We start from the raw sequence: 12,844 nt of genomic DNA, 5'->3' as shown, positions 1-12,844 counted from the left end.
ACACCATCAAATTATCACCAGGAAATCCAGTGCAAAATTGAGTCGGCATTCGATAATCTAGACCTTTTTACTAAATAACCAGACAACGTTGTCAGCTTCAAAGCCGATCATTCACCGTCGTATACAGTTGATGATTGTGATAACGACATCACAATACCATACGTCGAAGACCAGCCTTTCTTCCAATCATCTCCTATTCGTTCAACCAAAAATCACTTTCTTTCATCGTAGACAGGACAACCTACCCTGCCATCCAGTATAACTCCTTTAAGACCGTCAATTGAACACCGCCCATCCATTCCATCTACGTTTGCTAAAAAACCGGCACCTATAACAAATCGACTACAAACTCCACAACATTTTTCATCTCTTTATCCTAAGTTACCAATTTCAGCCACAGCTTCTACAACGACACCAATTGCTTCAACTGTGACTGCTACCACATCCACAATAAGATCATCAACCACAGTTCCAGTAACGACAGCTGCAAGAACAGGATCAGGAGTAACATCAGCTGTGTCAACAACTTTAACAGGTAGGACAGTACAACCTCTTACGAACATTAATAACATGTCATCAAATATAATTTTATTTTCTTCATTTTCATTTATATACAAAAATCTTACAGCTTCACCACTCAACGTTTCCCATTCAGCACGGGAAAGAGTGATAATGTCGTTATCAATACCACTTACACAACAAAGATCTTCGTCTCTATTATCATTAATTTTATATTTTTAGATTGTAATGTTGTTAATTGCACACATTTCTCCTTTTGCCGTTACATCGTCAAACATCCATTGTTTAAAATTTGTAAAATCAAGTTCTGACATTATTTTTTTCCGGGCTGATAAAATACCGACAACGCTTCATGATTGAAATAATATTTTCCTTTTTTTTAGTTAGGTGCTGGTGTGTGTTCTACTACACTGTCTAATACATGTTTGTCCTTAAAAAAATTTTTTGTTATCATGAGAAACAAAAACTAACATAAAACAATTTTAGCCTATTATTTAGAATACTTATAAATAATGTTAACCAACAGTTGTTTAAAGAAATACTTGTGTAGATTCCAGAATGAAATTTTATATAATCAATTTCAAAAATAAATTCCAATGTTTTAGATGTTCAATAAGCATTTTTAATTTAGATTAAAAAGTTGAAGAAATTCTTTGAAGATTGGTTGAGAATCATCCAACATACTTTGCATACTTTAGTAAAATTTAGCATTTTCTTATTGTTTAAAGCTGTTTTTTTTGTTTAAATACATTGAAACTAAGAAAATCACAGTTATGTTATTATAAAATCTAAAGTATTATGCCCAAGAGGAACACTAATAGAATTAAAGACATTTTTTTAAAGGTCCTCCAAGTCTTCTTCATCACTTATTTCTCCCTCATCATCACTTTCAATGTCCTCAACTGCAATCTCCTCCTTTACAGCCATTTCTTTCAACATCTGTTGCATCCTGTCATAGTTATCATTTAATATGTGGTCAGTCAACTAAGATTCAACAGGCAGTTCCCCAATGTACTTTGAAAACTGCCTGTTTAATCTTATTAAACCCATCTCATAATACATTCCTTCTTTTATTAAGAATGCAGTTTCTCCTGCAGTTAGATGTTCCCCTAGTTTTACTTTCACTAGTTGGTACTGGTGTTTGTACCAACTAGTGACATACCTCATTTCTTGCTTGAGCAATGTTTGCTCTTCAATGGCTCGATCAATCAGGCATTTCAGTTGAATGATTTCCTGTTAAATCGTGTTTGGTATCTCTGATACAACCTCTAAATCTACCATGCAGTTATAGATGTCACTTTCCACGTCCTTGACAGTATCAAAATGAATCGCCTCTGGCAAACCATCAGATGAATCCCCAATCAGGTTGTAAGCTGCAATGGATTTGTGAATTTTCTTTGAAATACACTTTAACTGTTTTGAAAGTTTGATGAAAACAGCCTGTCCTTCTGAAATATGAATAAAATGTTCAATATTACTGGTGTTTTATATATGAGATAAGTATATAGTGCTAACACGTCTTTTATAGAGGAATTTGATGTCAACAAGAAATAATGTTAAAATTTTATAAAATGCCATTGTCAGTATATGCATTAATTTTAGATGGAAGTTGAAGACCAATGGATTTTAAAAGAATCAATCACACAATAAATACCTGGTAACATTATTGTTGATACTAAATTCAAGGACGTTATGATGTGTTTTAATTCTTTGTATTGAGAAAAATGTTATATCAATTTTCATAAATTGTCGTTTTCCAAAAAAAATATGTTAGCTCAAAGGCAAGTATGAAATAAAAAGTGCTATAATACAGGAAAAGTCTGCAAAATAAAAATTTCTGGTAGATCTGATCTGTAGATTTACAGAAAAATAAAACTTAAATTTCATACATGGACATTATTTGTAAAATAACTCATAGTAATTCAGTAAACATGAAGTTGTTAGAGATAAATGAAAAAGCATCACAGGGTTGAGCATGCTCACATAAAAGAAGTTTTGAATTCCCTTCCCTTCGTTCTAAGGCTGATAAAATTTTGCTTACTTGAATATTTGCGCAATAAGCGTAGTAAATAGTGCCTCTCTGAAACATGTTTTTTAAGGGTTACAAGTTGTAATTTCTTTTGTTTTTCTTTCACAATCTTTAGATCCTTGTTGTAGTTTTCATCAGTTTGATGTAATCTAGAGGTCTTGTTCTTTTTTTTTCAAATGCTGATAAGGTTTTCTCTAGTCTGTAAAGATATTTAAATAAAAAATTTATTCATCAGAATGTTTAGTTATTTTAATAACATAATCAACAGTCCTTTCATGATATTTCAAGGTAAACTCTGCTCATGAGATCACAAGTCAGTAGTAACACTCAGCAAAACAAGCCTTATTTTTCATGTATGTACTTTATACTGGGTAAAAACTGTAGACAATAAGTGTATACAATTCAGAATATTTGCACAAAAGTGTAGCTTTCCCAGTGTAATATGTGTGTATTCCAATGTTCATACATGTTAAAACATATATAAGGTATTTAGATAAGGTCACAATTAATTTTAGAACATCATGTTAACTAATTTCATATCTCTTAAACTTTTTTTTTAAGAATGACATAGATCAGAATGTAACTTTCACTTCTGTTTTAAATTTTAAATGATACTATAGATAAATGCCCTTAATATGCATCATTCCAGGTTGTAAAAAAGGCATGCTGACAAAAAAGAGATTATGACAATTTCTTAAAGATTCGTAATCACCTTTCCTTTTCTTCCTTGAACTTGTCATCTAATTGTTCATTTCTGAAATTGAAGACTGACATTATTAAAAATAAATATATATGAACATTTATAAACACTTTGATCAAACAATGGAATCACTATAAAAGGAAATTGAATGTACAATTGGAATAATCTGTCAATCATAATGCTTGGTCAATATTGTATATTTTCAATCTGATTTTTAATGATATTGTTGTAATTATGATGCTGTTCTTTTCTTTTATATTTGAAAGTTCATTACCAAGCAAATTAGATTTAACTCTGGGTTAGTACTAAAATGAGTAACATACATTTTGTAAGAGTGCCACATGTGGAGCAGGATCTGAATGTCCTTAGATCAGTTTTTTATGGGTTTCCTGTTGCATAAGTACAAATAAAGCAAAACTTTCTTTGTGTATCTGTTATTTGTACAATAGTTGACTGATTGCAGGATAAATGTAAACTAATATGCAATTTAGAAAAATAATTGTCTGATTTAGGTACATTAGGTGGCCTTGAAATGTACTGCTTATTTATGACCTACCCAATTCTGTAATATCTTTGAAGACTGAGAACATATACATCTGTTTTGTTCAGTTTAACTATAAAAAAAAAACACAAATGAAGAAGGCAAATTATTTTTTACTGGAATTTACAAAAATCAAATGCATTAAATATAAAAGTAGTTTACAGCCTCTAATAGAATAAAACTTTGTATGTGATTTCTATATGTGTAAACATAGAGTTTATACAGCATTAGAAAAGAAAGAATGATTTTGATATTTTAAAACAATGTAAATAGTTTTAATACTCAAAATGGATTGGGAATGATCCCAAAAATAATTCAGTCCTCTTAACTATAAAAATAAAATAGTTTTTACTAAGGGACGATATCAAAAGTTCAATGTAGGATAAAAAAACTTAATTCACATAGTTTTTTCACTGACCCCCCCCCCCCCCCCCCCCCCCCCCTTTTCTTAACTTAATTTGGGAAATAGTTATCAAAAGTACCAGGATTATAATTTTATACGCCAGACGCGCGTTTCGTCTACATAAGACTCATCAGTGACGCTCAGATCAAAATAGTTAAAAAAAAAAAAAGCCAAATAAATACAAGGTTGAAGAGCATTGAGGACCCAAAGTTCCAAAAAGTTGTGCCAAATACGGCTAAGGTAATCTTCTCCTGGGGTAAGAAAATCCTTAGTTTTTTGAAAAATTCAAAGTTTTATAAACAGAAAATTTATAAAAATGACCATATAATTGATATTCATGTCAACACCGAAGTGCTGACTACTGGGCTGGTGATACCCTCGGGGACGAAACGTCCACCAGCAGTGGCATCGACCCAGTGGTGTAAATAGTTATCAAAAGAACCAGGATTATAATTTTATACGCCAAAAAAAATTGATTTACCAATAGGGATATATGTAAAAATCGATTTTAGATATACAAAACTTGCAGAATTTTACCCCCCCCCCCCCCCCCGCCCCCACTCCCAAACTATATGATTTAAATTTTTTATCCTACATCGATCTTTTGATGTCGTCCCTAAAATATAAGGAGATCTTACTGTAAGATACTTTTATATCTGTGACACGTAAGTGTTTTCACTTGCAGTACAGTAAAAATTGATAATGTTTTGACAAAATTTGAAAATAGGAGACGTATAAGTGCGTTGTGCGATAAATTTTCTTGATGTATTTATTATTAAAACTTACTTGCTATATCATTGTTTTGAGTGTGGACCACGGAAGACTTTTCCTCTTCAATCCATTGGATAATCTTATCATTTCCATTAACCTTGTCTGAATAAGAACAAATATGGATTAAAGTTTGCAATTTGATACACTAAACATATCATGTACATGTTTTACACATACCTTAATTATAAATATGCAACAACAATTTCCTTGTAACAATTAACATTATCTGTGTTTAATTTTTTAACCTGAACATTTGGTTACAATATAAATGGCATAAAAAGAAGAAAAAAAACTTTAATCATGTTTCAATGTTGTTCAATATGAAGAGAGCATCCTAAATCATAAGAATTAATGCTAGTATATCTGCTTTGGTCTGGGATGATGTAATTAACAATTTATTTTACATAAAACTGACTCAAAGTGACGGCAAAAACTCATTCCTTATGTCATTTGAGTTAAAATGACTAAATAAACTATTTGTGTTAGTTAAATGTTCCAAGGTAGGAAGTATGTGGACTGATTTGTAGACAAAACTAAATTTTATTGAAACACTTTCTCAAAAGCAATAAACAGAGCTGTTTGGTTATGTTTCTAAGTAAAAGTTTTTTATAATGCCTTTTTAAATGATATAAACAGTTAATCAACTGCAGCATATCATGAGGACACAAGATATTCATTAAATCGTAATAAATGAATAAAAGTAACAAGTTATTTAAGAATTGAATGCTACTTTTTGTAAATTTATTGGGGTATAAAAGCGTTGACCGAAGTACATTTTGTATGAAGCGCGGAAGCGCTTCATTCTAAAAATGTACGCACGGTCAACGCTCTTACAACCCTATAAAGTTACAAAAAGAAGCATTCAATACTTATAATTACATTTTTTAGCTAGGATTACAAAAACACGATTTTCATGAAGTTAAATTTTTAAATTCACCTGTGCACTTTATTGTGGGACCTCGTGTCATCATGAATGAAATGTTATTGTCTCATGCAACTGCTTACGAAATAACATGTGATGTGCAATTAGCCAATCAGAATAACGTATTATAATGAAACATACATCTAATGTAATTATTTATGTTTGAAAGATAGTTTCTTACCATGAACAGTTGATAAAATCTCCTTCAAAGCCACATCACTGTTTTCTTCAATTTTCTTTGCTCTTTGGAGTTTCATAACCAATGTGTAATCTGCATGTTTGAATTTATAAGTGTTATTATCAAATAATATAAAATTTTGATTCTCTAAATTTGCTGATATAACCCAGTTATACAAATTTTATAAAAATTGTGAGTGCTAAGTGTTGAACAGATGGAAGTACAAGCAGAATTTCTATGTTATCCTCAATTATGAAAAAAAATATTTCTAAATCAAGGGAGCAAAACTTATTTAGTATTTTTTTTTATTTGACTGGCATTAAAGAGCTTTTATAAAAATTGAATCATTTGCTGTTATAGTAAGATATACCTTGACCTATAATGGTTTACTTTTTTAATTTGTTACTTGGATGGAGAGTTGTCTCATTGGCACTCTTATATCTTCCTGTATCTATATACAAAAAGTCACAAGCAGGCTATTCCACCATGACACATTTTGACATTTTCTGTAATTACCTAGTTTGTCTCTGATTTTCTGACCAAAGTAAATAAGGCCATCTGTCAAAAGGTCTGTTCTATTTTCAGGCGTCATCTCTTTGGTGATTGAAGAAAATCCACCCAAATATGACCATAATCTTTCAATGCCTTCACCGTCAGTGAGACCATGATTTTTTGTCCTCCTAGGTCCATACAAAATATACAAGTATATAAGTATTAACACATAAACTTCATAAATTTTATTTTGGATGTAACTCGTCTTCTGATTGGCTTACGTTGTTTTGTTACGAGTCCGTAGACATAATTTAGTCATGTGACCATGACGTCATCAATGAGTTTTCATGGTTTTCTAATGGAAACATGTGAAACATCATCTACGTGTGAAACATCAGCTACGTGTGAAACATCAGCTTCGTGTGAAACATCATCTAATGTCAAATAGTCCTCTGTTTCATAAATCCTCAAAACTGGAATGTTCCAAGCTCTTCTTCATTCCTATTGTTATATCTGTAAATATAAAAGATACATAAATAAGAATTATTTTCAACTTCTAATTAAAGCAAGTATTAGTTAACTGTAATAAAATTATAGTCATATTCTAATTGTCTACTAATTCTTTAAAATGCAGTCCAACAATAATGATTAGTTTCACATTTCAAAATGAATGTTGCTAATTTCACTCAGACTTTTTAAAATATATTTGTAATCCTCATTTTAATCAAACTAAAATAAATTTTATTGTAATAGTAAATAAACAAGAGTAAATAAGCTTTAATAGAATATATATAAACAAATTAGACTAAGGATGTAAATAAATCACCTATGTTTAAGCCTTTATATGATATGTCTAAGGAGAACATAACCATGATACAACTACATATTACACATATACTCAAAGACATTATTCTATGAATTTATAAATATATTTGATCTTTAATTGACCACTTTAACACATCAATTTATTTTTATTATAGAAATCATGTCATATATATATTTATAAATAAACTTCATATTATAACATTATATTATCAATTATGTTTACTAAAATGCAACATGTATTAAGAATGTTACAATAATAATTAATTAAAACAATAACTCCAACGAACAATAATGCAGCCACTTTAAACTAATTTGCAGTTGTTAAGATTTACTCCTTACTTTACTTGTGTTGATGCCAAAACAGTAATGTGTCTACATGAGGGTTTCAAATTTAAACCCTCCTCGTGTGGGTTGGCTCAACTGCACTATCTTAATAGACTAGGGCAACTCCTAATGACGGATTATTTATGAGCATTCTTAATTCTAGTACCAATAAAAACTGGCTAGCACAACATATAAAAAGTGGTGTTAAACATCAACAAGCAATTCATTAGATATATATTATATCTATCTATGATTTGTGGTTTTTTTTTAGTCCTACTTATTGAACCTTTCAATTTTCATCCCTAAGATTGATTTTTGCTCTATAGGTAAATGCGATTTCAAAATAGTTCTGAGCCAAGCATCAATGCAAATAAATTTTAAGTAGACTAATATTTAAAATATAAGAACAAAGCACAATTTGCAATCAGAAAAATTCAAATCAACAATAACATGAATAATTCTTTTGTGCAGACAGATGTTATAAAGCAAACTGTTAATCATATGAATATATGTACATGCACAATGAATACCGTATTAGGACCATGTGGGCTCTCAATAGTATGTGGTAACATTAGCCATTATTTGTTTCACATTATAACACTGGGCTAGTACATGTATACAATTCGAAACTTTAATTTCCTTCCCAGATCAGTCATAAATAATGTAGCTAAATTGCAATCAAACAGGACTTTTTGATTCTAAATAGATTCATATTAATTGTTTTGTATAATCAATATTATTTCTATTTTTCAGTAGATGTCTGTTAGGGACTAAATATGATACATAGAATGTCTTCTCTGTTTAAGCTTTACACACATCAGTTAGAAAACAACTTTTAAAACATAAGTTCTCCTTTAGTGATGTGTGTGTAAATTTCAGTCCGTTTCATAAGCATTATATACAAAAAAAAACATTTCATAAAACATAATATTCTATTTATGTAAGCAATATTTACATATAGATATAATAACATATAATAACACTGTAAGATATTTACATAAATTGAGTGCAACTGACCTGAAAGGACCTTCACATAAAGTAAATACCACCATTATATGGAAATATTCTAAAGTCATAATATTACTAACAATTGTATAATAATGTATTAAATAATACATTAGAGACAATTAAAAACTATATTCAATATAACAAGAAACCTAAGCAGATACTAATCAACTATGTTTTGTTTATATAAAAAATAATACTGGGATTTGTCAAATATAATAAATTCATTGAATATATAGAGTATCCTGGTTGTAACATCATGAGCAGTCACATATCCAACCATGTGGACAACGTATCATGATGACGTAAAGGAATTCAAATTCATTTGATAACAAAAACAATGTTAAAATGGTGTGACATTAAAATAAAGATGTCAGATCAATAAATTATGTTGGTCACAATTTTATGTAAGTTTAACTTGTATTTATATATATCTATAATACTAAAATTACGAGGTCCAATTTGTCAGCCGTCATCACGTTAAAACGACGAATCAAGGAATTCAACTTTATATATAACTAATATAGTACAATGGTGTAGATTGAAAATTACACCACTTCAGGCCCTTTTGTTTTCCACGTAATTAATATTGCCAATAATTAAGAAGTTCCGGGTCGAGTCCGATACCGATACCGATACCAATAGTATATTCACCTGTTACCGATTACCTTATCTGTACGTTCCGCATCTGACAGGCGCACCACCAAACGGTGTATTCAGGATAAATATGCTATATAGTATTACACGGGTCATAATCACAGGGTTGACACTACTAAATTGTCAAATTGTTACCTATTGTAGTATTTTGATCAGTTAGACTTTCTAAGATAACAATACGAATACTAAAAATCTGGACTAAAAATAAGGCGTATAGGTACAGTTTTCAATTTGTTAACGGACATGACGTAAAACAGCGAATCAAAGGATTCAACTTTATTTATAACTAATATAGGACAATGCTGTTGATTAAAAAATACTCCATTCCAGGACCTTTTGTTTTCCAAATAATTAATATTACCAATAATTGATAAGTTCCAGTACGACGGGTTCAAACAGAAATATTTGAAAGCAGAGAAAACTGTGTATCTTATAATCGGCATGACTTTATCAAATGACAATACTATAGTTATATACTTTAATTTAGTCACGGACCCGAGATATCACGGGTGTGTTCTAGTAAATATTTACATAGTAGAATAGTCACCAAAGATACTATACATGTATCTTTAAGATATTTTAAATCAACTGTGCATGTTACAGCCATAAATTTGTATTTGGACTATAAAAATCAAAAGATCAATATTCCATGGAAATATGAATAACATATCTTGGTTGTAACATCATGAAAAACCATATATCCACAATGATGGACAACTTATCATGATGACATTTAGGAAAACAATTTTGAAAAAAATATAATAACATCTATAGGTTTTTAATGCCTAGGCTATATAACATTTGTTGCAAATAGTCCATTTGCCAATTACCATTTTGATTCTGTTATTATACACTTTATAAACAAATTACTTCCCTTTGTCAATCATAGACTGGTTCCATACCGGAAAAAAAGTATTGGCTTTAGCCTGAATGCAAAGCATGATAAATTGAAAGAGATGTATCGGTGGTTAAACAATTTTTTCACGCAAATTAATTTCTGATGTCAATAGTATTTTGTTAAACAACAAAATAAATGTTATTAAAAGATTTGAAACCCTTATAAATTACTCACATTATGCACAGATCATATATTTACTCTTTCTGCTAGCTCTCCATTGTAAATAAAAAAAATAATGTCCCTCACAAGGGAGACAACTTTTTCAAGGGATCTCTAATTACAGGGTCATTTACGGAAATTGGCAAATAGCCTATTGAATGCCAAACAAATTCCATATAAGTTCATATAATTATATGCCGTCAGTTTGATCCTAATTAAAAACTACTATCTATTGATGCCAATAAATATAACATGATACAGAATTGACTTTAAAATTGTGACCAATATTTGGGTCATTAAGATTGATAAATATATGACCTAAAAGCTGAAAATATAAAAAGTTGTACAGAAACTGCAGTCTGGTGAAAAATTAAATATCTCAAATTAGGGAACACAATAAATGTAATGGAAATTTTGTGCCTCTACCAAGTCGAGGGTTCAATTCATTTTTAGATGGATCATATGTTCACAATCTATGTTGTCTGTTATGGTGTCCAATATTTTTTTGTAGTAGATGTTATTCATTGGATGTATAGTTAACTATATAATATAAATTAAATGAAGAACAGCAATTAAAGCATTATTTCCCTTTTTCACTGGACAAGGCTCCGTGTTGAAGGCCAAACAGTGACCTATAATGGTTTACTTATTCTTAAATTGTTATTTGGATGGAGAGTTGTCTCATTGGCACTCACACCACATTTTTCTATATATATATTAGTGCAAATATATATATACTGATTGTACGTGATGTATGAATGTCCATATCCTTTCTCTATAAAATATATTCTATGAAACAAATATGTAACATAATTACAAGTCTTCTGATGCAAGATAAAACATATCAAGGTCTGGAAGTAGATGTGCTTCGGCAGGGTCATCAACATCATCATGATCATCATCTATCTCAACATCAATAATTTCATCTGATAACATATCAGAGAGAGAAATATCTAAGGTGTCCGACTTATCTGGCAGATTTACACAATTAGTGCATTTATATCCAGGACCACAAAAACCATCCTTAGAATCAGACTTAGATTTTCTGCATTTGCAGCAATTAGAGTAACAACCCGTCTTACAAGAACATCCCTTTGTGTACAACTGAACTGTCTGCTCTACTTTCTGAAAATTTCCTTCAGTGTCTCATATACATTCAAGTAAATTATTACTTACCTTCCATCCAAAATCTGAAAGAGGGGAGAGCTGAAGGAAATTTTCAGGACCTTGTGCCCAAAACTGAAATACCCAGCTTGATCTTAGCCAATGAAATTTCAATGCCTCAGAATTAGGCATGATTTCCTGTTCTGAAAGGACTCTTTCCCACATTTTTTCCCTGATTTGAGATATTAATAATACATGTTTATCATGAATATTTTCACCATGAAGACTGTCATATAAGGATTTCACAGAAGTCAGAGGCAAAAATGCAGTGGAATATTTAGAAAAATACACTGCTGATATCAATCTATAAAATGTAAACAGTGCACTTTCTGAATCAAAATCTAACAAACATGCAGTTTCTGTACCAGTGATAAATGTAGCATTCTTCCTTAATACATCAAAAAAGGTTTTCTTTCCAAAACCTTCAAAATATGAGACGTAGTCACAACCACTGTATATATACAGCAATTGTATACATGAATCAATAACTTGAATACCCTGAAAACAAATATTCTGTAAGGGTACAGAAAATTCATTCATGTTAATAAAAAGTTCTTCATATGGGGAATCTTTTAACTGTACATACAGTGACTTATCACTGTTTTTTACAAGAGGGAGACCTATGAAATAAACATCAGTGTCTGGACTATAAATAATAACTGGTTGAGCAATGGAATTAACTGAATGAAGCCATACCCTAGTGTCAGCCTCTTCATAGTCACCTGATGCTATCATGTATTCTATCGATGTATTAACAATAGCCAGTCTAGCCTGATCTTTAAACTGGTTATCAAATCCACCACCAGTTATAAATGAGCATTCAGAATTTTAAAGTTTCTGATTTGCAAATGTTAGGAACTGCTCTGAAATAAAATTTACCAGAAGCCTTTTCTGTTTACGGACTGACAGAAAGGATCTCCAGTTAGAGGGTAAATCAGTATCAGGGGATAATTTATCAAATTCAATAGTTTGATCAGTTATATCTCTTCTGGATCTTTCAATGTCTTTAGGACTGTTACCCTGTGAAAGTGGGGTTGTACAACCCACTTATCAAACAGAAACCGTGCATAATCTAAGAATGTTTTATGCACAGACAGGGGGATGGTGTTAATAATAAACATTCCATCTATAGGCTATATCAGTATTAAGTGGGGGTGGGGTGAACTTGAAATAAAGGATACTGGATACATCTTCTTAAATATAGAAGTAGCCCGAGATTTCTGACCTTTTTCTGGTATTCCATCTGCATCACATATT

General features: G+C 30.6%; 1 long non-coding RNA gene across 1 annotated transcript; it reads right to left on the bottom strand.

Moving 5' to 3' along the window:
- Positions 1-1,328: 1,328 nt before the first annotated feature.
- On the bottom strand, positions 1,329-3,888 carry LOC139494815 (uncharacterized). Its single transcript, XR_011657167.1, has 4 exons — positions 3,805-3,888; positions 3,261-3,302; positions 2,561-2,747; positions 1,329-1,967 (listed from the first exon to the last, which is right to left on the bottom strand). It is a non-coding gene; the product is annotated as an uncharacterized lncRNA (long non-coding RNA).
- Between the last annotated feature and the right edge of the window lie 8,956 nt (positions 3,889-12,844).

This window comes from Mytilus edulis, chromosome 11 (genome assembly GCF_963676685.1).
Source record: "Mytilus edulis chromosome 11, xbMytEdul2.2, whole genome shotgun sequence".
NCBI lineage: Eukaryota > Metazoa > Mollusca > Bivalvia > Mytilida > Mytilidae > Mytilus > Mytilus edulis.
This window is presented reverse-complemented; position numbering and strand designations above follow the sequence as displayed.